The sequence below is a fragment of the Phodopus roborovskii genome, unplaced genomic scaffold (assembly GCF_943737965.1).
Source record: "Phodopus roborovskii unplaced genomic scaffold, PHOROB, whole genome shotgun sequence".
Lineage (NCBI taxonomy): Eukaryota > Metazoa > Chordata > Mammalia > Rodentia > Cricetidae > Phodopus > Phodopus roborovskii.
Genome location: NW_026125791.1, coordinates 944,466 through 972,414, shown reverse-complemented (window position 1 = coordinate 972,414; position 27,949 = coordinate 944,466). Strand labels below are relative to the sequence as shown.

At 36.2% G+C, this 27,949-nt stretch overlaps 1 protein-coding gene across 2 annotated transcripts in view; it reads right to left on the bottom strand.

Moving 5' to 3' along the window:
• Positions 1-22,428, bottom strand: part of Gpr174 (G protein-coupled receptor 174) — a 30,589-nt gene extending 8,161 nt beyond the window's left edge. Inside the window, exons 1-2 of one of the 2 annotated variants that reach the window (XM_051178664.1) lie at positions 22,381-22,428; positions 14,516-14,610 (exon numbers count right to left, since the gene is read on the bottom strand). The gene's annotated coding sequence lies outside the window, so the exon portion shown is untranslated. The remainder of the gene's footprint in view (positions 1-14,515; positions 14,611-22,380) is intronic. The other variant, XM_051178663.1, reaches the window with a different exon arrangement.
• Positions 22,429-27,949: the final 5,521 nt, after the last annotated feature.

Sequence of the window (27,949 nt, the reverse complement as noted above, 5' to 3'; positions counted from 1 at the left end):
GCTGTCATTTGCAACAAAACTGATTAATCAGGGGGGAAATATGTTAAGCAAGTTATGAAGCCAGGCACAGATACATAGAATAGGAGCTCATGTACATTAAAAATGACAACTATCATGATACCAAACTTGAAGAGTCAGTATAAGAATTTACAGTGCTACAAAAGGACTTTGGGAGCACATTCCCCATGGAGGGATACTCCCTTAACCTAGAGGCAGGAGGGAGGGCCTAGTCACTACTCCAAATGACTTGACAGATTTACATGACCCCTCCTTGAAGGCATCACTCCACTTATGGATTGGGGGGGTGGGATGGGAGAGTGCTCAGGGGACATGGGAGAGTGGGAGAGAGGGAGGGAAGGAGGGAAGGAGGGAGAGGGAACTTGGATCGATATGTAAAATAAGAAAAATAAATAAATGCAATTAATTTTTGAAAGTGAAACTCTTATATAAATACTTTTATTATGAATTCACAATATGAGGTAAAGATTTATTTTATTTCTGTACTTTTACTGCATTCAAATAGCACTTCAAACCATTCCCATGACTTTACTTTTGAATATATCTTTAAGTCCATGAAAATATATCTCATTGATATTGTTTTATAAACATGATTCTTCTCAAGTTTTCTTTTCAAATCTGCAAGATCTTTTTACATGTTATGTGATCACAATGGTATGAGATGTCATTCTGTAAATATGTTTCTCTTATAAAACAAAAGAATTTACAGCGCTAATATGTATAATACATTTAGTACATTGTGAGTATGCAATAAGTACTCAATGAACATTAGTTATTTTAAGTGACTTTTCTGCTAAGGCAGTCTTATTACCACCCATTTTAAAATATGCAACTTTTATCCCAGTTTAGGTCTTCATTACTTAATTTCCTTGTCCATTTTTATTCTTCTCCATTTTACATAAGGTTTTCATTATTTTTTCTAGATTAGCTCTCTAAAGCTATATGTTATCTACAAATCAGAAGCTGTATGGCATGGAAATCAGTCTTTACAACAGTTTCATGTACCTTTGTAAAGATTAATTTTCTGCTATTTTCTAGCAGGCTGAAAACACAATTCTAATGGTCATAATCTTCAGAACGACATCTTTGTTTTCAAAGACAGCAGTGACAGTGATGTTGCCTTAGCCTGCAGCGTCTCTTTGTCTATTTTGTCTTTCTTCTTTCTTTCTTTCTTCCTCCCTTTCCTTCCTTCCTTCTTTCCCTCCTTCCTCCCTCCCTCCTGCTCTCCCTCCCTTCTTCCCTCCCTCCCTCCCTCCTTCCCTCTTTCTTTCTTTCTTTCTTTCCTTTCTCAAGTTTCCTGTTCATCTTGACACATTTTGTGGTTAAAACAACACTGTTATGCTAGCTGCCATCTTCTAATCTCTTTTGTAACTTTTTATAAAACCCAACTTCCTCTTTCATTTGCTAATTATGTGTGCATTATTTATGCTCTTGTCCTCCTGCCCTTTATACCCAACTCCAACTCACCCCAAAATTCCTTGAAATTATCAACTGAGTTTTGTGTACTTTTGAGTCCTCTAGGTTCTAAGACCCTGGCTTGGTATATTCATCAAATATTTACTGACCCAATATTTACTCAGCACCTACAGCTTGCCAGGTGCTGTATTGATAGACAACATAAAAATCTGTGTGACCTTTCTCTTGTTAAACCTAAAATCCAATGGAAAAGAATAAGAGTCATCATACAGTGTGTAAGAATGTGCTCATAGATAATAAACATATTACATGTAAGAAGGGAAACATGTAATAGAGGAGAACTTATAATTACGAATTAACTAAACCAGCATAATATCTGACAACAAACTATAAATGTTTGCCCTTATACCTACAAATAAGTGCACTCTTCAGCCCTCACTAAGGAAACTGCACTTTGCAACAAAAACCACTAAAGAGACCACACCCCATCAAAATGCAGAGGTGTTGAGCTCAGCCCCAATGGATAGATCTACAAAATACTTCCACACATAAGGCCCATGTGGCATTTTCAATGAGAGGAAGGGAAGATTGTAAGAGACAGAAGATCTGGAAGTTTGCTGTGAGAGTGTGTCTCCTAGTAATGTCAGAAGTTATATCCATAAAGTTTCACCAACAGAACCACCCAACATGAGCTGAACAAGGACAACAAAATTGGACAAAGCTAAACTGGACTGAAAAAAGCCCATGTGGCTTCAATCCTACACAGAAAAACTACAGGCAACTAAGGAAAGCTTTGGGTGGGACAGGTGGTCTTTGGATGAAAGAAAGGGAAGGGAGAAATGTACTTAAATTTACAATCCCAACATTTAAAATTGTAAATAAGAAAGGACATATTTGCTGTTTTCTGAAGTAAATTAAACTGAAAGTCAAGACTACATACTCCTAAAGTCTATACTCCTTCTGTCTTTATTCTTGCACCACTGGCTACAATTTTTATTAGTGTGTAACTGTTGTACAAAACAGTGTATCTAATTATGATACTTTGGTACATTATATAAGCTAATTATATCTGATGAATTTCCATCTCTACATTTCATCCTAAAACCCAAGAATGTTCTTGAGTATCTCTCTTATTGATATTCCCCACAGCACAGCCGATGATACTTTTCCCTTCACTAGTCATCATTATTTTCTAGTGGCAAAAGTTGAATGAAACTTCTAATCACTGGAAAACCTTAAGTCATCTGTTCTATTCTAAACACAAGTATTACTCATGTAGGGTTGTATGGACAGAAATGAAAAGGGACATTTGTTTCAACACATGAAATTTTTCATAGCAATGATCCTTTCACAAGAATGAACCCACACTGTAACATGTATATAAACAAACACCCTGAATTTAAATGAGATATTTGAAGCACCATGCCAGACTTTTCAAAACCCCTTTTCCTTATTTTAGGAGCCTATCCTTCCTCAAAGGGGGGGGGAAGGGTAGAGAGAGAAGGCCCTATGCAGGTCAGAAAATATTTCCTACAGCCATTGAAGAGAGTTAGCATTATGACATACAAAGAAATCAAATGATCTAATTACAAATTGTAGTTTTTAAGATATATTTTCAATAGATGCTATTTTGTGGTGTGAGTTTTGCAAAACAACAGCAAACAAACAAACAAAAAAAACCAAACCTTTTAATACCAAGTTATACACAATCGCATGCAGAAAAGCCAATTTAATTTTAGAGTTCTAGTTAGATGCATACTAACCAGCCAAGATAATATAGACTGCCTCCACAAGCACCTGCAAACCATGTGAGACTGAGCAGCTGTGTGCCTGTGTATTGGAAACACTTATAACATTATGATACATGAGTATGATACATCTCTAGGGAGAAAAGAGCAGAAAAGTTTCTTATAGATTCTGGTCAGCATGCACTGAGAATCTCCAAGTCTTTTGATTTCTGAAAACTTTTCAAAGTTAAATATCTCATAAATTCCATGGGAAAGCTGTTTGGTTAATGCTACATGGGGAAAAGCAAATATTTTGGAAAAATGATTCTGTGGTTAATTATCCTAGAGAGTTTGCTAATTTGGTCAGGCCCACTATATGTTACACTAGCCTTTTTATTATAAAGAAGTGTATTCTGCCAGAGTGCCATTTCTAGAAGCTTCACCACATATTAGGACATGTTCATGAAAGTTCATGAAAGGAGGAAAAATGCCCACAGTCAGACAGTGGAATCTTTGTGAGCAATGTCATTCCTTCACTGAGCTGAGACACATGTCTCTGCTGAGATTTGAAGGCCGCTTTCTCTGCAGCAGATAACTCATCCTGTTTCTCAGCTCTAGAAGAACCTCAGGTACTTGGACAGAGCATGGAAAGGGTCAATCAGCCTCACATTATCAGTGACTAAAGCCCAGCCACATTGCTATTACCTTAGACATACTAGTTTGTAATTACTTTTTATTTTGGAGAGTACATATCAATTTTCATGGAGAATGCAAACTCCCAATGACTTTTCAAGCCTGTCTGTACTGACCACTAACAATATCAGAACCCCTTGCCTTTTCTATACATAAATGATAAGGCCAATTGTTCTTAAAGAGCTTCTTATCATTTTGCTAATCTATCTTTATTATTTCCCAGTTCTGTGAATTCTCTAAAATTCTAGTTCCCAGAATAACTACAGTGTGTGTTTAAAGTATATAATCTTGCATGAAATGAATAATAGTCAACAAAAAGTTGAAAGAAGGTACCTACAAGTTCAATATACAAGCAAATTTGAGAATGTCCTGAGCATAAAAGCAATAACATAAAGCTCAAAGTCGTTTGTTTGTTTGTTTGATTGATTTTCCATAAAATCGTCCCTGTCTCTTTTACTTTTGTATTCTGGAGTACCATTTTGTTTCAATAGCTCTACTTCTAGTCCATCTTTATCTACCGAAGTATAGTATCTTTCAAGGCCCAGCTGTATTTTTGTGTATCTGAATCTCAAAAGTATGAAAGTTTATTGAACATCTAGACCAAACGATAATCTCCTGTTAAGATTCATTTATCTTTCTTGTAAACTACAATCTTTTGTAAACAATTTGACAACTCTCCATTTCTTGACTGCTGTTTAACTTGGAATTCATTTAAAGTGGAACTCAAGCACTTTTATACTGATGCATGATTAAAACAGTAGTGAAAGTATTAACTTGCTTTTTGAATGGTACTCTAAAATAATAAAGAAACAATTTCAAATTACGTTTAGCCCAAATACAGCTATCATTGTCTTGGGTATTTGCAACTCTGTGTTTGTGTTCCCCAACTCTTTTCTTTTAAAGGACAAGCCACTACTCCACAAAGTCACATTTTACACATTAATTCTTGAATACTTTGACTTTGTAGAAGTGATGAGGCAATCACAAGTTACACTGCAGTGGGAAAACTGTATGCATTTCCTGTTCTCAGTGCTGACGGGGCTGTGGGGATTTTCCTCAGCGTTTCTGAATGTTCACCTTGTGTCTCAGACCAGACATGAGCATTTGTACAAGAAGAGAGGATTTTTTTTATAGGAAAGTTATGAGCTTCCAAGCTTACATAAAATAAACTAACATCCAACATAATCACATCCTTCTGGCTCTTTTCATATTTTTGACGTCCTTCTCAAAATTTTCTCTTTGAGTGTGTGCCCTATCCACTGCTTCACAGGATTAATAGCCTGTGAAAGTAAAAGAGGAAACCAATCTTATGGGGTCTGGTAGAAAGAGCAAGGGTAGAGTGGAAAATAAACCAGTCCCCAGGGCCTCACCCGAGGATTGGCCATGATTTGTGTGTAGGTGGCTATCTACGTGGTATGACTTTTAAGGGACCAAAAAGAAAAAGAAAACTATTTCCTATTTTTTGACTGGGACCTAATCTTCCTTCTTCATAAGGGTAAGCTATCTTCTCTGTGGAAAACATTTAGGCTGGAAATGTCAGACTCCCACCTTTAGGAACTGCATTCAAGAATTCAAACCTGACAACTTTCTCAAAGGAATGTTGACACCTTAACAAGCTCACAATTTCTGGATGTATGTTATAGGTCCCAAAGCTTTTGTAGCCTTTGCGTTACAGCTCATTCACTATATCAGCATGTCCCTGTCTTCTTTATTAGTATGTTTTCTCCTCTGTGGTTATTTGTGGTTCATTTAGATTTGGGGTACTATTTTCCATTTTGTCCAAACTTTATAGGATTTTGTTTTAAATAGCAAAGAATAATGGAGAAGTCTCTAAGGCAAAGGTTCTCAACCACTTTGGAGGCCAAATGATGTTTTCACAGGCATTGAATAACACATCCTACATATCAGATATTTCGATTACAATTCATAAGAGTAACAAAGTTACAGTTATGAAGTAGCAGAAAAAATAATTTTATAGGTGAAAGGTCACCAAAACAAAACTGCATTAAAGAGTTGTAGCACTAGGAAAGTTGAGGACCACTGCTTCAGAGACAGACACTGATGTCTTCAGTTATTCCAGAAAGAGGAGTGGTCATGGAAAGTGACTTAAAGTTTAAGGTTAATACTACCACCACCAACAAAATATATACTGCTCAGTAATTGCACTCAAATTTTTGTAAGGGAAAGAAAACTGTACCCCAAGATCATGGCATCCATTTAAAATATGACGATCTTACCATTCTTGTATTTTAAATGGCAGATGATGCTTTTATATAGGCTTTAAGAGAAGTAAAGGAGGGAGGTACACAACAGAGAATACTGCCATTTTAAAAGAGCTTCAGTTTTCCCCAGTGACACAGCTTTGCCTTTGCTGAACTAAATGTAATTTTCTGGATCTTGGTGGCATGGCCTCTCTGATACACCAAGAGAAAGGTATTCTAGTATTTTATCGAATACCATGATTCCTTGTATTTTTGGTTGTGAGCCTAGCCTTTAGTGACTGAGCCATCTCTCCTGCCCTAATACCATTATTTCTGTGGTTTCAGAGTGAGTACTACCAACTAAATAAGAGTTCAGATGAACATACTTCAGAAAGTCTGGAGAGACTGGCCCCTATAGGCTCATATGTTTGAATACTTCATCCTCAGTTGGTGAAATTAGGAAGGGTTAGTTGTGGCCTTGTTTTGGAAATGTGTCACTGGGGCAAGCTTGAGACTTCAAAAGCTTTCAGCCATTTTCAGTTCTCTCTCTCTCTCTCTCTCTCTCTCTCTCTCTCTCTCTCTCTCTCTCTTTTAAAATGTGAGTTGTCAGCTGTTTCTGCTTGCATGCATTCACTCTGTCATCATTTACTTTAACTTTTTTAAATCATAGCTCAATTATTTATTTTACAAGTTGCATTGATCATTTTGCTTTTATTTCAATAGAAAAATAACTAAGGCAAAACTCCTAGTCTCCTTGGGTGGGACAACACACCAGAAAACAATATTGTGATCATACATACTCCTTTATAGCAGCATTAAATCAAATAAAAGTGTTTTGTTTTTTGATTGTTGGTTTTTGTTTTTTTTTTATCAGATCTTGGTTCTCACTATCATCTTTTGTTTCCTGCCACTAAACTGACAGTAATTAAAGTTCAAGATGGGAAGCTGTGTATGGCTTATATGCCTATGGTTCTAGCACTTGGAGGTAGACACAGGAAGATTGTAAATATGAGGATAGTCTCAGGTACATAGAAACTGCCTCAAAAAAATAAAGATGAGTAGGTTAGTTGATTGACTTTCCACCAGTAATAGTTCTGTGTGGAGAACAATATCCTTGACTTAGGTAGAAGAATAGAGCAGTTCACCATCTCTAGTGTACTTCCTACCAAGCAATTTTCATTTAAAATCCAGTAAAATAAGTCAAATAAAAAATGATGACTCATTGCCCTGATCCATCTACAAAGAAAGATACAGAAGTAAGATGAAGAGAATACAAGATTAACCTTACAACAAAGACTCTCATTACACATACATTGTAACCACTTTTCAAATATCCAAATAATGGCATACTCTCTTGGATGCTATCCCACTCCAGGTCTGTAATGGGTACACCCATATATAAAATATCTGTCACCAAATAAAACTGTAGATCTTCAGTGAAATTTTTGATAAATTTGCATGAGAACGCATCCAACAAAAAAATGATCCATTAATGATAAACTGTGTCAGATGTGTCCTTTACACAATTGATCTTTTAGGCAGGGCAGAGATGATGTTTCCTAAAGGATCATAGAGGTCATCACAATTACTGCTAGGAGTCAGGCCAGGTCTCAGAATTTGATGCAAAGGCAATCTTTGACTGGAATTTTACATATTTATGTATTGAATAATGTTGTGTTACTGAATAAGTTTTCAATAGGTGGCAATGATTATGACATTTGTATAGTTCAAGTAACTTATCATTCAGTGATGGGAGATGTCATTCTGTAAATATGTTTTTCGTATTGGTTAATGAATAAAGCACTGTTGGCCAATAGGAAAGCAAGATAAGCTGGACTAGGAGACAAGGAGGAGAGAGGAAGTAGTAGGGAGGAGATCCAAGATGGAGGACGGAGAGAAGAATGCCAGCCCCTCTCTCCGGTAAAATGAGACCGTGTGGAAATACTTAGATTAATAGAAATAGGTTAATATTTAAGACAGAGCTAGCCAATAAGAAACAAGTAACTGGCCAATAGCATTTATATCAAATACAGAGTAGAGACTCAATGGCTCAAATAATTAAGGATCTCTTCTACCTAAGATGAACAACAAGAAAATAAAGGATCATCACTGACAAATACAACTTTTTATGATTTTGAAGCAACATGCCCAGTAATACTCAACTGGATTTCAGAAGTGAGCAAATATTCGTATTTTATCTATTTACAACATTTTTACAAGTGTATTAACCCTGCTTCCCTTTTGTTTTGCCAAATAATATGACTTTCTAATTTTAGAGTGACTTGCCTACAGTTTTTTTTTATCAGATTCAAGCTAAAATATCTCCTTGCAATTTGAAAATGTTTCACATATCTATACTGCAAAGGCCTGAAAATACAACATTAAAAACACTGATCTTGGCCGGGTATTGGTGATGCACACCTTTAATCTCAGCACTGGGGAGGCAGAGGCAGGTGTATCTCTGTGAGTTTGAGCCCAGCTTGGTCTACAGAGCTAGTTCCAGGATAGGCTCCAAAGCAATACAGAGAAACCCTGTTTCAGAAAACCAAAAGAAGAAAAAACAGAAAGGTAGAAAGGAAGGGAAGAAGAAAGAAAGAGAGAGAGAAAGAAAACACTGATCTCTTTTCTTTCAGCCTGATCTCTTTCTGCTCACCTAGGCTTCTACCATGCAAGACTATGCTATTACAAAGCATTCCAGAATGCATATTTCTGTCTCTTAATTTAGCTCAAATGTTGACTTACTTTCTAAAATTATTCCATAGAATAAATATAAATATTTAATTCTATACCTTGTCCATTCCGAATGCAAACCAGGACTCTGAGTTACCACAGTAAGCTTGTGGATTTAATTTAGATTAGGGTGAGTTTTATATATAATTTGGGCACTCACTTCCCATTTGTTAATTTAAAGTTTTAGTCTCTTAAATACAAGTTATGAGATACTAAAGAAAGAAAAGATTATTAAACAAAAGTGTGGAACTAAAACAAGGTATTTTCAGTGAAGGCTATTATTTATATTTGTTTAATATGAGACACCAATTTCATTGGAATGAAAACTGATTAATCACATTTTGAGACTCATTTAGAAGGAGTTCATTAAAATTTCTACCTTTATACTTTATAACATTTTAATGACATTTCTAATTTGCAGCAAATGTTTGAATTCATATAGCATCTATATACTTACCATCTTAGTTATATATTAGATGAGAAAATATTGGATACATAGCTCATTGAGAACTTGGGGTACAATTAATTATTTCAGCGATTATGTCAGAGACCATGTAATTCCAGATTTGAGAAGTCTGACTGTGTTTATTTTAAAATAAACAGTGGTTAGGTATACCTATTATTTGCTCTACAATTGGCCCCTGATCAATTAATCTATTTCTATATCTTTCTAGCCATCATTTATATAAGTATTTACTGATGGGATTACCATAATATTAAAAAGGAAGCAACCCTAAGAGTAAATTTATTTAAAATCGTGATAATTATCTTCCATACAAGTGTTGTTTATCCCTCCTTTTACTCCCTGCTCTACCCTCCATTCACTTACCCCAGTTTTGCCCTTCCTGTCCTGTTACTTCCTTTTAACCCTTTATAGGCCTACATTTTTTCTCCCCTCCCTTGAAAGTCCTTGAACTCAGAAGGCCACTGATAGTCTTAATATCGGATTTGATATGGCTTTAGAAATATAAACATTATCTTTTTTGTCATGCATTTCAACTAACTCTCCATTCAAAATGGTTTCTTAAGAGTTTTGTTTGTTGGATGGCTTTATTTGTTTTCTGTTCAATTATTGGTAATAAATCAATAAATGGAACTTCATGAAACAAAAATAGCTGTACAGCAAATGAGTGATAAGACAGCTTATAGAACAGGTAAAAAAAAAACTTACCAGTTATACATTGAACAGAAAGTTAGTATCTAGAATATATGAAGTACTCAAAAAAGGAAAGAATGAGTAAACAAGTAACTGGTTTAAAAATTAGGGCATAGATCTAAACAGAGAGTTCTGAAAAGATGAAACTGAGAAACATTTTTAAAATGTTCAACACCTTTAGCCATTAGGGAAATGCAAGTTAAAAGCACTTTGAGTTTTCATCTCACCCCAGTCAGGATGGCTAACTTTAAGCTCATCAGCAAAGCTTCTCTTTTCAGTTGATAGTGGCTGATACAGGAACTGACAACTGATAAAGTGCAAAGAATCAATAACTAGATGGTTCTCAGTACTCAATGAGACATTTATATCCCACATCCTCCTCCACAGATCAAGGGGACTAACTATGCAGAACAAGGATTGAAAGATTGCAATAGCCAGACTTTGGATATGCGAGATGTCTGAAAAGTAGTTATCTTCTGGATGTAACAGGACTCATGTACTCACAGCATCTGGGTAGTTGTCAATGCAAGACTTGCACAAGATCAAGCCAATCACAATTCTAGCATGGATCAGAGTGAGGCCACCTAGATGAGGAACTATTTGCAATTGATGTCTATGGTGGGAGGGACAGTCAATTTTCTTCAGTGTTAAAAGGGGGTTATTGATGTGGGGGGAGTTGGAGAGGTGAGTATGGATAAGATAAAAATATATGTATACATGTATGTACATGTATGTAAATATTGAAGAACATATGAAAATATTACATTAATAAAATAAAAAACCTCTTTTCATTATGATATAGACAAAGTATCTAAAATCAACAATACATAAGCTTAACATTTAGTATACACACACACACACACACACACACACACACACACACAAAACAATGACAAATGGTGGTCCAGATGTGGGGAAAGGGGTACAGTGATTCGCTGCTGATGGGATTACACACTGGTCTATACAAATTAGTGTGAAGTCTCAAAAAGTTAAAAATACATGACACAGCTATACCATTCTTAGACATATACCCAAAAGACTCCACATCATACTGTATAGATGCCAGCTTGTCCGAGTTTATTGCTGCTGTATTCAGAATCACCATGAAATGGAGAGAGTCTAGAGGTCTATCAAGTGATGAATGGATAATAAAACTATGGTATGTTTACACATTTGACTATTATTCAGCTATTAAGAAAATGAAATTGTGAAATTTCAAGTAAATGAATGGAACTGGAAACAATCCTAATAAGTGAGGTAACCCTGACCCAGAAATTCAAATATTGAACTCTTTTTCAGACATGTGTGTTTCACTAGGACTGCCCATAGAGGCCAGGAAAATATTAAGGGGCTATGGAGAAGGGCTTTTAAGGGAGGGGGATAGAATTTCCATCTATAAAGGGTTAAATGGAATAGTGGAAGAGAAAATGTTAACCTGGGTTTGGGAGATAGGACAGAAGAGGGAGTGCGGGAAAAGTTTTGAACACATACATGCACACACACACACACACCTATATATATGCCAGCAATTGTAAAAAAAAAAAAAAAAGTATCTATCATTGGTGTTTTTTTGTTTTGTTTTGTTTTTGTTATCTTCTCTCTCTCCTCTCTCTCTCTCTCTCTCTATTAATATCCCTACTAGAGGATAAATGTTGACCACTGAGGTCCAATAGACCAACAAACATTGCAAGCTTTTGCTATTGCTCCTTGTCACTCTCCAGAACTTAACAGTAAGACTATTTTGCTGAAGATATCACATGACTGAATCACAGGACATGAAGATATCAAGCTGGTATAGACCTGGAAACATCACCTCCACTGTCTATCTTTCATAATGCTAGATGATGCTGTGCTTGCTACCAGAAAGAGATGTAATAATCAGTCTTACCCAACTGTGAACACTGTGAACTGCAATAATGACTGAATGGGGGAGACATACCCACAGACATAATATAAACATCATGGAGCAACCACCAACTTTCTGATAGGATGTACGGCCTGTACCATGAGATAAAACCCATACCTGGCACTATTATCAGACTAAGAACTTATGGTTAGACAGGTCATAGACTGTATGGGAGAGCCTACTACTTTTAGCTGTTAATTGGGCACATTGTTAAACTGACTCCCAATGACTTATCTTTATACCCATAGATTAATACATCTCCCAACAGTCATCAGAGAAGCTTTTATCTGCAGTAGATAGTGAATAACACAGAAAACCATAACTTGTCAACATGCATAAAATAACAGAGTATATAATTCTCAGCCATAAAGGGAGCATATCCCCCTGCACAGGCTCAGTAATAATTATAGAGTAGTAGGAGGAAAGGGTATAAGAGCCTGGAGTAGGTGAACACAAGGAAACATTATTTTCTAGACACAGCAGGACAACTGCACATACAAACAGTGGTTTTCAACAGCACCCACAAAACCTATACAATTCTATCATGATACAATTCTATCATGGATAACAGAGTTTGACACACAATTCCATGAGAAGCCATAAAACTATTAGCTGCTGGAAGAGAGAAAGATAGTTTTCTCTCAGAGTGTACCCTGGTAAGTTTCCAATGAAACACCACACATCACACAATCAAGCATATTTGACCTGCAAAATTATCTTGAAATTTTTTTTTTGAAGAACACAAAGTTGGGTGGGTAAGGAAGGGAAGGAAATCAGGGAAGAGTTGGGGTGTGTGTGAACATGATTAAAACACACTGTATGAAATTAATAAATTCAAATTTGTCCCTGTTTCATATTGCCACAAAACCACAAAGATCACATATTACCTTCATCCATTAATACTTTCAATACATGTATAGTACATTATTTAAGCTAATAGATGGTCATTTTTGATGATAGATACATGCCATTTGCTATATAGACTATTTTATCATGTATCAGTAATATATAATATGTTGTGAACAGATGGCTGACTTTATTTATCCTGTCTCTTGTTACTCACTATATTAGAAAAAAAGTCTCAAGAAAAAAAAATCTTTCCTCTTCTAGGATAATATGCAACTAGAAAGAAACTACAAACCTGGTAACTTGTTGGAGCCCATTCCCCATGGTGGGCTGCCATGCTCAGCCTTAATGGATGGGAGGGGGGCCTGACCAGACCTATTGTGCCAGACTTTGACTCCTCATGGGAGCCCTTACATGTTAGGAGGAGTGGGAGTGGACAGGGGTGGGGTGAGGCAGCAGGGGTGCTGCAGTGTGGTGAAGGCAGGTAGGATCAGTTTAGGGGAGGGTGGGATGAAGTGGTGGGAGGGGAGAACTGTTGTTGGAATGTAAAATGAAATTTAAAAAGAAAAATAAACAACTGGTTCAATAACTTGAATGTGGCTTCCAGATGCAAAAATTGAATACTATTGAAATACATTCCGATAAATATAATCAAATTCCCCTACAGAGGACATGTGTACTACAGTAGAAAAAGTGGTTATTAAACAGGTAATGTCCTGGTTAAGGATATAATTTGTTTTATCAGGGTATATCAGCAGGGGTACAACCACATTCAATTTATCTATGCAATTATTTTGCTCATTATTTATTTATTATTCCGTGGCCACTTCATACATACACCTGTATACCAATTTTTGATCACTCCCAGCTCTTATTACCCTTTCTCAGGCCTCCATCTATCCAAAAGCCACTTTCTATTTTGCTCCTTTTCTTAACTTAAAAATGTCTACATTTCAAGCTGTAAGCACTATGCATATCTCCTAATAGTGATTATATATCTATATTGGTGCTTGAGTAATATAATTCTGAGATCAGCACTGGAATAAGAAGAGGGAAAAAGTACCTACACTTCTCATTCTGAATTCTATACCTTTTTTTATTATGTGTCCAACCATAGACTTGTCAGCAAATGAGTAAATACTCGTATAATATTTACATAATTTGTTTATGCTCACTATAAGTTTACCTTTTAGAAAATGTCATATTCTTTCTCAACATTTATTTTGTGTATGCACAGAGGCAAGTGTGTGGCATATGTGTATGTGTGTAATGTTGAAAATGTTTACATAATCATTACAAATTTAATTTCAAATATAAGTAAAGACTAGGTACCCTGATTTCTAGTTTCTTTTTTAACACTATGAAATAAACAGTTCAGACAAATAGAGACAGGATTATAATGGAATGACTTAAGTAATCCCTTTGATTTAAGTGGCTGGAAAAACCAGTAACAAATGTAAGCAGTAATATAATGTAATATGTTTTACAATATCAAAAATATTGAAAATGGACATAATATATCTAAATAGCAATTAAAAATTGGATAATTATGAATTTTAGTTTTGCCAGGCTCTTACATTGTCCCAAAAAGCAAAAATTAAAAACCATGCTTTACCAAATCCTACAAATTCTTTCATGTGATGCAAGGCTACATCATTGAACTGTTGTTGCCTTTACACTACATGATGATTTACTATACAGAACAGCAAACCTGCAGCAGATATCTAGTAGAGGCTCTCAGTACCTGCCTGGTTACATCTGGGTAAAAGAGTAACCTTGGGGGAGGGATGCCGAAACAAAAGTCAAAATAATGTTTAAGTACCTACTGTTTTATCCAGTGCTGATAGAAGCTCTTAATCACTCCAATGAGGTCCCTTGCAGATGCTGTGATAACTGCGATGATTAATTCATGCATGCCTAAAGGAAAAAAAAAGTAGTGATCAAACGCAGCATGGAGAACTAGGAAGTTTTAGAGGCCATGCATAATGAGACATCAAAATGGATTACCAGAGGCAAAAGGGAATGAACAGATGATTACATCTGGCCTTTAGTGGTTGCAAAGTAGAGTGTGTAGCAGTCCTTTTACCATCTGACATTTCGTTGGACCTGGCAGCCTATGAAAAGAGTAAGAGAAGATAGGAATGCCACTGGCAGGCTTCACAAGTCACTCCCTGGTCACAAGGTGCTCTCAACATTGATGAGTTATCCTAGAAAAATCCCACATTCTCTAGTCAAACTCACAGCATGATTGGAGGGAAGCAGTTTTCTTTTCCTCTGTCAGCAGTTTCTGAGAGGTTCTACTCACTGCAGTTGTCTTACTTCCTAGTAACACACAAGGAAGGAGACTGAGCTGGCCACTGATTATAAGCCTTGCTGTTGCTAGAAGTCATATTTCTTTCCCTGAGCTGCCTTACATGTGCCCTTGACATGCTTGTATGTTGCTTCTATGTAAGGTGAGTATGGAAACCAATGATTACACCTCATCTTTCTGAATTTAACTTTTATATTGTGATCACTTGCTAAGGCATGCCAACTTGTCTGAAATAACCTGTTACACATCCAGTCCTTATAGGCACCGTGTTTCCAAGATTCTCCTAATAAAGTGAGATCTGCAAGGGTTTGTTAGACATTACACTTTTGTTGTTGTTGTTGTTTGAAACAGGGTTTCTTTGTATAATAGCCCTGGCTGTCCTGGAACTCACTCAGTAGATCAGGCTGGCCTCAAACCCATAAAGATCCACCTAACTCTTCCTCCCAAGTGCAGAGATTAAAGATATACACCTCCACTGCCAAGCTAGACAGCATACTTTTAACTACAATAAAGGGCAAGTACAAAATTTTATTTAGAAATTCAAGGGGATAGAATCTAAAGAGGTATACCTTACTTGTTAAAAGAATGAAGTAAAAGAACACAGAGAGATCAATGGAGGGTTACCCCCGTAGCCTAGAGGCAGAAGGTAGGGCCTAAACCCTACTCCACATGACTTGACAGATTTTGATGATTCCTCCTGGAAGATATCACCCTTCCTGCTGAGGGGGAGGGAATGGGATGGGAGGGGGTTGGGGGGCATGGGATAGAGGGAGGGAAGGAGAGAGGGAGAGGGAACTGGGATCGATATGTAAAATAAGAAAAAAATACTAAATAAAAAAACACAAAAGAAAGAAAGAAAGAAAGAAAGAAAGAAAGGAAGAAAGAAAGAAAGAAAGAAAGAAAGAAAGAAAGAAAGAAAGAAAGAAAAGAACATGGTGGGAGACAATATTTCCTGGGCTAGCAGTAGAGTTACCTGATAGCCATTATATTGCACCATGGGTGTTGTGAAGGCCCTTACAATTGGGAGGAGAGGGCATGAATGAAATATAGCAGGAAAGCAAACAATGTGATAGTCCCCACCTACGCAACGAGCCTCAGGTTTGTCCTTTTAACATCATATATACTGAAAACTCTTCCTACTGAAGTCATGGATTGAAACTTTCTCTAGGAGAAGCTTAAATCAATCACCCTTTCCTCTTTTGTTCTCCCCATGTCACCTGGTCTCATATTCTCAATTTCTTCATCTTAGGAAGTTAGTAGAATAGATGAAGCCCACTTTTAGATGCACCATCAAGATTACAAGAGATCTTTCAAGTAAAACTCAGTGAGATTAATGGGGCTTATCATTAATAGGTGCTCAGTAAATACTGTCAATGCTTTGTTTTGCCTCTATGCTCAAGAAACACAGGAGAATCTCAACAAATGCTTCAGAAAAACTGATTGCAGGTTTGTTTTGATTATTTTGTTCTACTGGCTGTGGTGACACAGGAACAGAATCTAACAGTCGGGAGGTAGAGGCGGGAGAATCAGAAGTTTGAGGAACACCTGAGCTGTACAGTGAGCAGCCAACAAAACAAAACAAACAAACAAACAAAAACACAGAATAAGCCAGGCATTGGTGGTGCACACCTTTAACCCCAGCACCCCAGCACCCCAGCATTTGGGAGGTAGAGGCAGGCAGACCTCTTTGAGTTCGAGGCCAGCGTGGTCTACAGAGCTAGTTCCAAGACAGCCTACAAAGCAATACAGAGAAAACCTGTCTCAAAAAAAAAGTGGAATAAAAGGACTCCCAAAGAGGATGAGTTATAAAAAGGCATCACCAGAGACTTCAGAATTCAAAGTTATCAGTCCTAAGGGATAGATAGGAAGACACTTAACTACTTCACTGAGCTAAGCAGGGTTGGTTTGCCCTTTTCACATCACTAATATAAACAGAGATCAGAGCTTTTGTTGGTTTCTAATTGCTTTTTCATCTCCTTCGAACTGATGCTTTTACTTTGAAAGTAAAATCTACTGTAATTCATAAGTGAATTTAAACTAATGCATTAAGGATAGAACTGAAGGCAATCTCCATGATCTTCACAGGAAGCATATTTTTACCAGTTACTTGCAAAAACTACGGGAGCCATTATGGATTCAGGCCCATCTCCATGGGTAGATAGGTTATAGCCAGCTCCCAATGCTTTGTATAATAAATGAAACCTTCCCAGGAAGACTCTACAACTGAAGTCAATTCATGTACAGGCAGCACTTGGGATAGCATGATGATTAAATTGTATATCTGATATCTGATGGTGACAATAACTCGCAAATATTATCGTGACTTCCAATTTACTATCAAAACAGATAGTAAACTTTAGACTTTATTAACCCTTTATTAAAACTCTGCTGATAGGGTGTTAGAATCCATTAATAATTTGGCTTTAAAAACAAGATCACTGAAGTAGTTATCTTAAAGGATTAATTCTTTACTATATAAGTTAATTCATTGCTGGGCCTGAAACCTGTCTTACTGCAAAAGCCTATTTTTTTCCTTCTATTATTCCTACATTATCTATGTGTAGATAATTCCCCTTTCATACAGTCACATCATTTGAAGGTGGGGTTTACATTATTACATTATTAAGAGATATTAATTCTGTAAATCAGACAACCACATACAAATCAGCAAACTCAGTATCACCACACTTTCTTCAATATCCTGGACACTGCCTTAGGATGTGCAGAAGAAACAGCTACACATTCGCACTTCTTTCATCAACATCCTGTTCTCTCTGCCCCCATAGAGGATCACAGACATATGCACATTCTTTACATTAGTTTATCCATTTTCATTGGCATTCAAAACTGGAAATGCGATTCTTTAACTGTTTTTCTAATGTCACAATGGGATAAACAAGTGACCACAAAACAAGGGGTACAGCGGTAAAATAAATAACACTTTGTTTACAAACCAAGTCAGCCCATTAGATCTCATGCAAAAATTATGTATGCCCTGTCCAGAAAAATGTATTGCCTCACAGCAATAACCTGCCAGTCACAAGAAATATACAAAATCAATTTCTAAATTGAATAGGTAAAATGTGAAGACCTATAGAAGAGGGCCACAGATTTGGGATACACACCCACAATAAATTTCAAGGCAGTTAAACAATCACAAGGCATGTCCAAAGTCAGTGATTTCCCTGATCCATAATCCTCATGTTACTCTTTTCCATTTATTCAGGTGCAACTATTGCTGTGCATAAGCATTTCAAGCTGCAAGCTTAACCGAGCATATTGCTTCTGTGTGCTGATGAAAATCTATCAAGGAAAAGTTAGGTGAGACTCAGTTTTCCCAGTGTGAGCAAGGCAATAACATGGTATTTTGGAAAGTGTACAGAGGAACTCAGACCAGTTTTTTTTTTTTTTTTTAAATGTCTGTTCATTTACCAAAGGGAAGTGTTCTCACTCATACTGTTTTCTATACTGGGACATGAGGAAGCTTAGTTTTTTTGTTCATTTTTATAACCCATAAAGGAACATGACTTAAAACTCCAGCAATGTTTTTTTTATGATTTATAACAGTGTTCAGAAACAGAGATGATTCCTCTATTTCTCTGTTTTTTTCTTAGATAGGAAATGTCAACATGTAATTAAGTACAATGTGAGCAGGAGTAAATGATTCAGACTAATTTATACTGAGAGAAGATGATCTAAGATCTTCTTCATGTATTGTATAATATTGTGTTAACATCTGAGCTCAGAGATGACAAGATTACTCCAACAATGACCTCCTAAACTAAAGAATGTCAGAGTCCAGTTATTTTTTCTAATGTAGTCATAGACTGTTATATGCACCTGAAACAGGGAACTCCCTTCCTTATTGCTAATGCAACAATTTACTCAAAGGCACAAAACTTGCTCAATTATCTCCTTTCACAGTTTCCGTTTCTCCATGGTTTTCTTCATGGAAGATAATGTCCACTTCCTCCCACCAATTCTTGAGCATCATAATGCACATAGTTCAATGAGAGGTCATAAATCAAACACATACAAAAATAAAATTAGTCTCTAAGCTCTATTTAGAGGAGATTTAGGTAGAATTTTTTCCAGGCCTTTCCCTTATGTTTGTATTACATATAGAATCACATATTTTGTTTTAATATCTCACAGAGCCTTAAAGATATAATATAGGACCTTTGCATTTAAACCCTAGTAATGTCATTGCACTTAAACCCTGGTGATGTCATAGCTTAGGCACAACCAAGCAAACTTTATGAAATTTCTAGTGTCCCTGACATAATCTACCTTTCAGATCATACCAGCTTCATTGAAGGCAGTAGTTTCAAAACAATTAAAAACAAATATTAAATATTTAAAAAGCAGTGTATTAAATCTCTTTTTTGGCAAAGAGTATCATATATTACATTTTTATAGTCATATGTGTGGCTTATCTTCCCCACTCAAATTTGCTTCATTGAAATAAGAGTTTTTTTTTATATGCCTCCTTTTGTTACTCATTTTACCCAGGAAACATAAATACACTATCAAGTTTGATTGAAAAAATTGAAATAATGCTTATCATATAATCCCCCATTTTATTTATTGGTGCCCTTTATATAGGTAGTATCGACCCTTCCCAAGTTCAATAAGCATAAATTGACTGTTTTGAAATTGTTTATACATTTAGACTCTCTCTATTATTATAAATCTTCTTGATCCCTAAGTGAAAAGGTTCAAACAAGATAGTAAATTTTGGCTTTTTCATATATGGAGACAACAGAGTAATGGAAAGAACTCTAACCTGCAAAATAACTTGGTTTGAATTAAAAATGCACAAAACTTTCAAATAGCAATCATACTTTAATGAGGTAGTTTTTCAGAAAAGGCAGCAGAACCAAGACAACTGGTATAACTTGAGCAAGTTTTTTTCACTTCTTTAGTATAAATTTCTTTCTACCTTCCTTCCGTCCTTTCTTTTTTGAAACAGGGTTTCTCTGTATTGCTTTGTATCCTGTGCTGGAACTCACTGTGTAGACCAGGCTGGCTTTGAACTCACAGAAATCACCCTGCCTCTGCCTACCAAGTGCTGGGATTAAAGGCATGTGCCACCAACACCTGGCCAGTATAAATTTCTTCATTTCTAAAATGAAGGAAAATAATTGGATGCAAACATGTAATATATTTTCCCCAATGTTTTAGTACATTATACTCCACAATAAGGAAGGGTTGTAATAGGTTTTGATGATTAAAAATTCAAGATAAAATTTAGGGTTAGTAGTAGATAGGTACTAATGATCTGCTAAATCCGGATTCTCGGTAGCTGCTTAAATATTTACTAATTTAACTTAAAATTGTTGTTAAGAACATATGTTACCATGGAGATACATTTTGTATGAGAACAATCAAAGCTTGGAAACTGTGTGAACCTGGTGAAATTTTTGCCTTCCTTTGAAGCCAGTATCCTGAACCATTAGGAACTGAGAAGTCACAGATGCTTCCAAAACCCTAAGCTACTTTGGCAAAGCTCTGAATGTTTTCCCTTTGTTAAAGAAACAGATAGACTCCTAGAGCCAAGGGAAGAGACAATGAGCAATGACTTGGGAATCTTCATAAACACCATGAAGTTAGTACAATTAGGATTGAAAATGATCAAGTCAAACCTCATTACTTCCTACCCATTTTTTCAAGTGTAATTTTAACTCCACATCAATAAAAAAAAAGCCTGTGTGAAATTAAAATTGTTTGTTGTGAACCAACTTCTAGATATGAAAATAAAATAAACCTCTTGACTAATACACTGAAGTTTTACAGAAAAATAAAATGGACTACTCACCACTTCTTTAAAACAGCATTTCTTATCCTTTGACCAAACATGACACATGAGCTAATGCATGAAGTTGTTAATATTAGACTTTAAATTGTCAAGGTAGCATCATACAGTACTATGTACTAGGATGACTTAGCACTGAATTTGAATGTGTGTACAAATAGTTCCAATTTCCTACTCATGTCTATAACCAAATGTCAGTAAATGAAAAGAAGAAAGACAGTGTCTGTATTCAGCATAACCAAGCCATCATGCACATCTATCATACACATATCACATATCCAGGTATTCACTTAGCCTGTGGTTTTACTGTAGCCATATGTGACTGGCCCACATCCCAGTCCGACAGTAACTTATAACCTAAGGTAATCAAATTTAATATCTCTTGCCTATTGGACTACATCACAGAATTTTCTAATTTAATGATTCCCCAAAGCCAGGCAGTTTTAAATTTGCTCTGATTTTTCTCTAGGTAAGGCTAAAACAGACACAGAGATTTTTTGCAATGTGTGATTTTTTAATACTGAAATGTAGAACTACAGAGGGTATTAAGAATGAATTCTACATCAACTATGAACATGTCAAATTGTGTTTGGAAAAACAGTTTAGTTCCCTCTGCAGAGTCATAACTATCTTCTTAGAGTTTACATTGAGGGGTGTTAACACTAGTGCCCACAACTAAAAGGATCTTTTTGCCAGGTGGCCAGAGACAAGAGGAGCTCCAACCCCAAGGTATGGGAAGCACTCAGAATACTATTGGTTCCAGTCCTACATTAGTTATCTAGACCTTCCAATTCAAAACTAAGAGTAGCATTATTTGTACTGCTGCATCTAGATAGATTTTTCTTTTAAGTTTTGTGAATGTTTGGAGGTCATAGTGTTTGAGAGCAGAAGTCATACAACCTTGATGTGGGCTATACCTACTCGATAAAAAAACCAACCATTCTTAGTAGCTCTTCCTCAGAGAAGCTGGTACTACTATACAAAGTGGCTGAAGTTTTCACTATACAGAATCCTATGGCATGTAGAAAAATAAACCTGTCTTGGCTTTATCTACAGTTATCTTGGAAGAAAGAGAAATGACTTCAGAATCAGAATATTTTAGGGTTAAAAAGATAAAATGAGTGAAAGGAAAGATTCCAACTGAAAGCACACTTGAGAATGTAGAATTAAGGTGCTATCATCACAGACAAGTATGGGTGTATTTTACAAGATTAAATAAGAAGACCCTTGATATAAGAATTAAAGGGATCTAGACAGATACAGATTAAAATAAAGCAGATGTTTGAAAACTCCTCTCTATGAGCATTTTCTTCGTTTATTCAAACTTGTAACAATATTTAACTGCAAAATCACATCTAAGTCTATTCTTCCCACACTGTTTGCATTTTGAGCACACTGTTTAGCCTATCCCTCCAAAGAGATAAGACCTTTAGGAAAATACAACCTTATAAACCACCTAGCATTACCTAAGAGAAGAAAACTGCACCAAGTAGTAAGTCATTGTCATTGCTTTTGTCTTTTGATAAGAATTATTTTATAACGTAATAAACAAATCACTTACTTATAAGAAATATCTCGCTGCAAACCACCACCAGCTTTTAAAAACGATTTGGATCTGATCTGTCAAATTAAACAAAAAATAATTTTAGGTAAATGTTTGTAATTATTATATTAAAGACATCCATCTGTGGCTGAATTCTGATAGTGTCTCCTGTACCTATTATACACTGAACATATGTCTTTTGAAGAAGCAAATGCATTGTCTGAAATTAAAAAATGAGTTGGGTGGGTAGGGAGGCAGGGAGGAACAAGAGCTGGGGAGGGAAAAGAATATGATTCTATCATATTCTTGTTGTATGAAAAAATATTTTTAAAAAATTTATAAAAGCATAAAAAAGCAATGAGTGAATTTTTTTCTTTTACTTGGTTGTAGACGCTGACGTATAGATTTGTTCCCAGTAAGAAAGTGACTGTACTGTACAGGATTCAAGCTGACCTTGAATTAGAAGCCCATGTTTCTGTTCTGAGTATAGAGAGTGATTCTATGTAACTCACAACTGCCTGGGGCAATAAATCAACTTAAACTTCCATACTAAATAATGTGAGTTAATGGGGTTCCTTATCTAGCTCCCAGTTTCTAGCATCTGTACAGAGTTGATTTTGGTTAATATCTTACAGTCCTACTTCAGGGACACTCTGTTTGCATCTTGGTTGTTGGCTAATGCAAGTGTAGCTGTGGTGTACATGTAAACTCTGCCAGAGAAGTACACTGCCCTCTTTCACTTGGCTTACAAAGACTATACTAACAACATTCACTTCAATTTTCAAATCCCAAATGGTGCCTGGGTATATGATAAATGTTAATAATAATCCAACAACTAACTAGAATGTCCACTTTTGGATCCACTCCCTAACAATTACCCTCATTATCCAGCCTTGTCACACTCTTGTCTTAACCAGGTAGACATACTGAAGTCTCCACTGCCTTTCCATATCTGGAATGCCTATATCTCAAAACTTCCTTAATACTTTATTTCCCTTCTGTGTTGACCACACAATTTCCACACAATATTATTATTTTATTAAAGCACTTAGTATCGATTTGCATTTTATTATAATTTTCTATACAGGCAGAGTAGGGATAGTTCTTTACTATTTCACAAAGAAATACTGGGAAAGCCCAGAAAATCAGTCTGTTACATCACGAAGCCCTTGGGGAAACTTGAAGTGCTTCATGATATTGAGAGGTTCTTGAGTGATTTCAAAATCACATCTTTTAACATTTCCAATGAATAATGCATGAAACTTAATCCACTAGCTTTGTTAGGCAGCAGGAGGAAGTAAAATGAACACTAGATAAGCTGCCAAGAGACCTAGAATTTAGCATTTTCTCTGTCAAAGAAAAGAAGTACTTGGCCTAGTCACTTCAGTTCTTTGAGCATGAGTTTTTCCAATTGTAAAATGTAAGCAGTTTTCCTTCTCAAAAACAACAAGAAGCCCCACTCGTTCCCACAAATGGCCAAGGGAACATTCCCATGAATTTTTTATTTTCTTCCTAGGAGACTGATTTTTGAGAGACCAGCCTTAAAAGGAAATTTATTTTAATAGGCAAAGGAAATAGGACTGTCTGTACTACATTTCTCGGGACTGCATAGCAGACATAGAAAGGAGTTAAATTCTATTTCTGCTTGTAAGTCATTTGATTGATATGAAAGGAGACAGTACTATATGAAAGGAGACAGTACTATATCAAAAGAAGAGAAAAGACATATTCTTTTTTCCCATGCATTTCAGCTACTTAGCAGAAAAGGCACTAAATCCATTCATTCTTAAAAGTCTTCTAGAGAAATTTAGAACAGGTAATGTCCTACTTCATGTTTCCTAAAGTTCTTTTTCTGCTTTTATACTACCATATTACACAGTCTCCACCAGAGAGGATACATTAGATGCATTCATCAAATAAAATTACTGCAAACATATAGGCAAAAAGGGAAAGGTCATGTATGCCCAAGAACAAAACAAATTTTCTACAATCACCACAGACTTCTTGAAGGTTGGCTTTTATATAATGTAAATATTTGGCTATGAGACTAACATATCATCTGCTTAGGCTACAAGATCTTATAAAATTAATGTATTTCTTGCCTATCTCAACTTTACAGCAGCTGGAGGAAAGAAATACTCTTTGCTGAATGACCCAAGCTCTCTGAAGTAGCCATTTCTTCTTGTTCAATATAATTATATCTTTCCTTCCATGGAAAATTATCCAAGTATAAAAGCAAATCCCTCTTCATCCCTGCCCTTACCTCTTTTAATCTTTAAACACAGCTCCTAGGAGTTACATGGCAGTGACAGCTTTTTATTTGCTTAAATTTATGGCATCTTTCTTAATATTCCCATAAAAGAAAAAAGGACACAGAGCTTAAAACAATCCCCCTTACATTTTGTAGAAACATATTAAGTCAATTATAGTGATCAGAAATGTAAATTAAACCCCAAATTATATTCTCTATTGTTTTTTATTGTACTGATTGCTTGCTCTGATAAACATAGCTTATCTAAGAGAATCAGAAAAGCTGTGCCTGCTTGTCTTATTTTCTTCCTCTCACACATAAGCATGCATGCTTTCTCTTCCAGACTGCCTTTTTGATAGTAGAATCTTTATAGTTACTATTAACTACAATTCACTTTTGCAATAAAAACACATAACTCATACACAAAGGAAAATGAATTCACACTCATTAAAGTCTTGAAATATTGTAGTTCTCATTTTGTAAAGCATTTTGAAAGGGACCAACTATTTTAATCATTCAACAGTTTTAGAAATATTATCACCAAAATATTATAGCAAAGTGTAGATAAAAAATCACCCAGTAACCTTCCTTAATGCAAGTTAGGCTAAATTACAAATATTCACTGTTCTATTTTGTTTGATATCAGTTGAGCTAAATACATTACAATAAAAAGAAACATTCCAATACCAACTTACATTTTGCCAAGTTCAAGGTAATATTCCTCCTCCCACCTGAAGCAGAAAACCATATGATTATTTGTGCATGTGCAAACTCCAAGGAAATTACCTTTGTGGATGGTTCAAGTTCGTTCTACTTGTAACTATTTAGATCTGACAGATTGCTAGAACCTGATGCCAACAGTTCAATTCTGGATACCAAGGGTGAAAGGCACATGTGAGAACTAATTATACATTAACAATTTTGAACCTACCGTTTCAGTTTCTTTCTCTTTTCTTCATAAGTCTCCGAAGAATTCATGTGACAGCCACTCCAACAAGGATGCTACTGCTACTGATCTGTGTATTGATACAGTTCCTTTTTCTGAAAACAACCAGTCCAATCCTCATTCACTTCCCCAAAAAAGTAATGAAGGACAGAGAAGGGAGAGGGGCAGAGAGAGAGAGACAGACAGAAAGAGAGAGAGAGAAAGAGAGGGGGGACAGAGAGAGAAGAGAGAGAAAAAACAGAGAGAGAGAAGAGAGCAAAAAAGATAAAAAATGATGAAAGCTAAAGGGAAAAAAGGCAGGTAAAATTTTCAGAATTACCAAACCACTACCATGTTGAAAAATAAGATAGTGAGTTGTTAGAGTGAGACATGAAAGCTGTTCTCATCACACTGAACATTTCCGTTTTACAGTGGGTGAACAGCTCTCTCTCTCTCTCTCTCTCTCTCTCTCTCTCTCTCTCTCTCTCCTCTCTCTTTCTCTCACTCTCTCATTAATGATGCAAGGCTATGCAACAGGCTGTACATAGTGCCTGCAAAGCTTCACATTTAGCAGAAGAAACGCTCCATTCTATTTATAGGGCCATAGTGTATTGTCTTCCAGTTTTGTGGTCACACTGCGTTTTGAGTCTGTGGTAACAGAGACTGTTTATTGTGTCATTTGCAGAAGCTGGGTGTCCTCTGGCCCCTTCCAGAGATACCAAACCACTGCAGTCTTCAGCATGAACCTTTTTCACAGCTCTGCATTTGTATACAGTATCTAAATGGGCATTTCTCTAAATATACAGTAGGTTCCTATAGTAAAGGTCAGTGAGAGGATGACCTCTGCTTAGCACAACCCTGAATATACAAACCAATGACATATTGGCACTGAAATGAATACTCTATTCCTTATCGGTATTTAGAGATATAATCCCCCTTACACTTCTTATTCACTCACTCTTTGTTTTCCTCAGTGTCCCTGTGATCAAGAAGTGTAGGTAGGTCTCCATTTCCTCCTAGTGGTTAGAGAATTTTTGGTCAAATGGGGCTCTTGGGGATGATGTCCCAAGGAATCATTGAACCCAGGTATTGCTGAGCCCAGTGTGATGCTGTATGAAGCAACAAACATTTTCTCAACTAGACATGGGAAGATATTAGGAGGAAACATGTAAACTTTGAATAGTAACTCCAAATCAGAACCTAGTAAATTTGCACATAAGCAAGCCATGGAAGAAATGGATGTTAGTACAAGTCCGGCCTCAGACTAGGACACATCCTAGATACTGTTGGAATGTTTACCCTCTGTCTCAAAGTATCCTTTTACTATGCTTGAGAGACTAGTTAGTCTTCAAGAAGTAAACATTTCTGAAATCTTGATTTTAAAATTCTAATTCTCAAAAACTTCTTATTAAAACAGCTTTGTGGGGAATGTTGATCAAAACTAGAAAGAAATTTGTAGTAGGGATGGGATATAAGGTAAACCTTGAGAAAGACTAATGGGAAAACTGGTCTGTCCAAGACAATGCCAATGATCTCAAGTGCCAAAATTATAGGGATTATTAAAGTAATCTAAATACGTATTAAACAAGATATGGTTACAGAAGACTGAAATATATTAGCCCTGCTTTGCCTTTTAGTTTGTATTCTGGGACTTGGAAAACCATAAGGATGTTTTTCTTGTTTATTTAAGGTAGGCTTTCGTCAGTCAATTCCTGTGGTGACCTCAACCCTAACATAGGCTTACTTCTATTCTAGATTGACTGAGTGCCTGCTAAGTGTAAAACAGTAGCTCAAAGAGAGCTGGGGGAAGACAAAATGTGGGACAAAGGATGGGAGGTTGACGATGGTAAAGAATAGGGTACCAGCACCTACAGCTTTCTGCAAATACAATAAAACAGCTAAGATTATTTTGCTATTTTCTCATATAGAAAACAATATAAATGTGATAATTACCTAAGAATGTCATATCTAATTCTGTAAAATACTGGAGGCATTCAGGCATACAGAAGAGCTACTGTAACAGATGGAATTTCAGTATGTAAGTTGGACAAGTCTACTAGTAAGAGTAGGGTTTGGGTTGGGCTTTTAATGGGAGCATGGAGGAAGGGCAGAGGGAATTAGGAGGAAGAGGAGGAGTGAGTTGGGTCATCAGAGCAGGAAGAATGTGTCAGAGAATGAATATAGGAAAACAAGAAAAGAGATACCATAATACAGGGAGCCATTATAGGTTTAAATAGTTATCTGGCACTAGGGAAATGTCCAGAGATCTATAAGGAGGACCCCATCTAACAATCTAAGCCATAGTGGAGAGGCTACCTTAAGTGCCCTTCCCCAATAATGAGATTGATGACTACTTTATATGCCATCCTAGAGCCTTCATCTAGTAGCTAATGGAAGCAGAAGAACACACC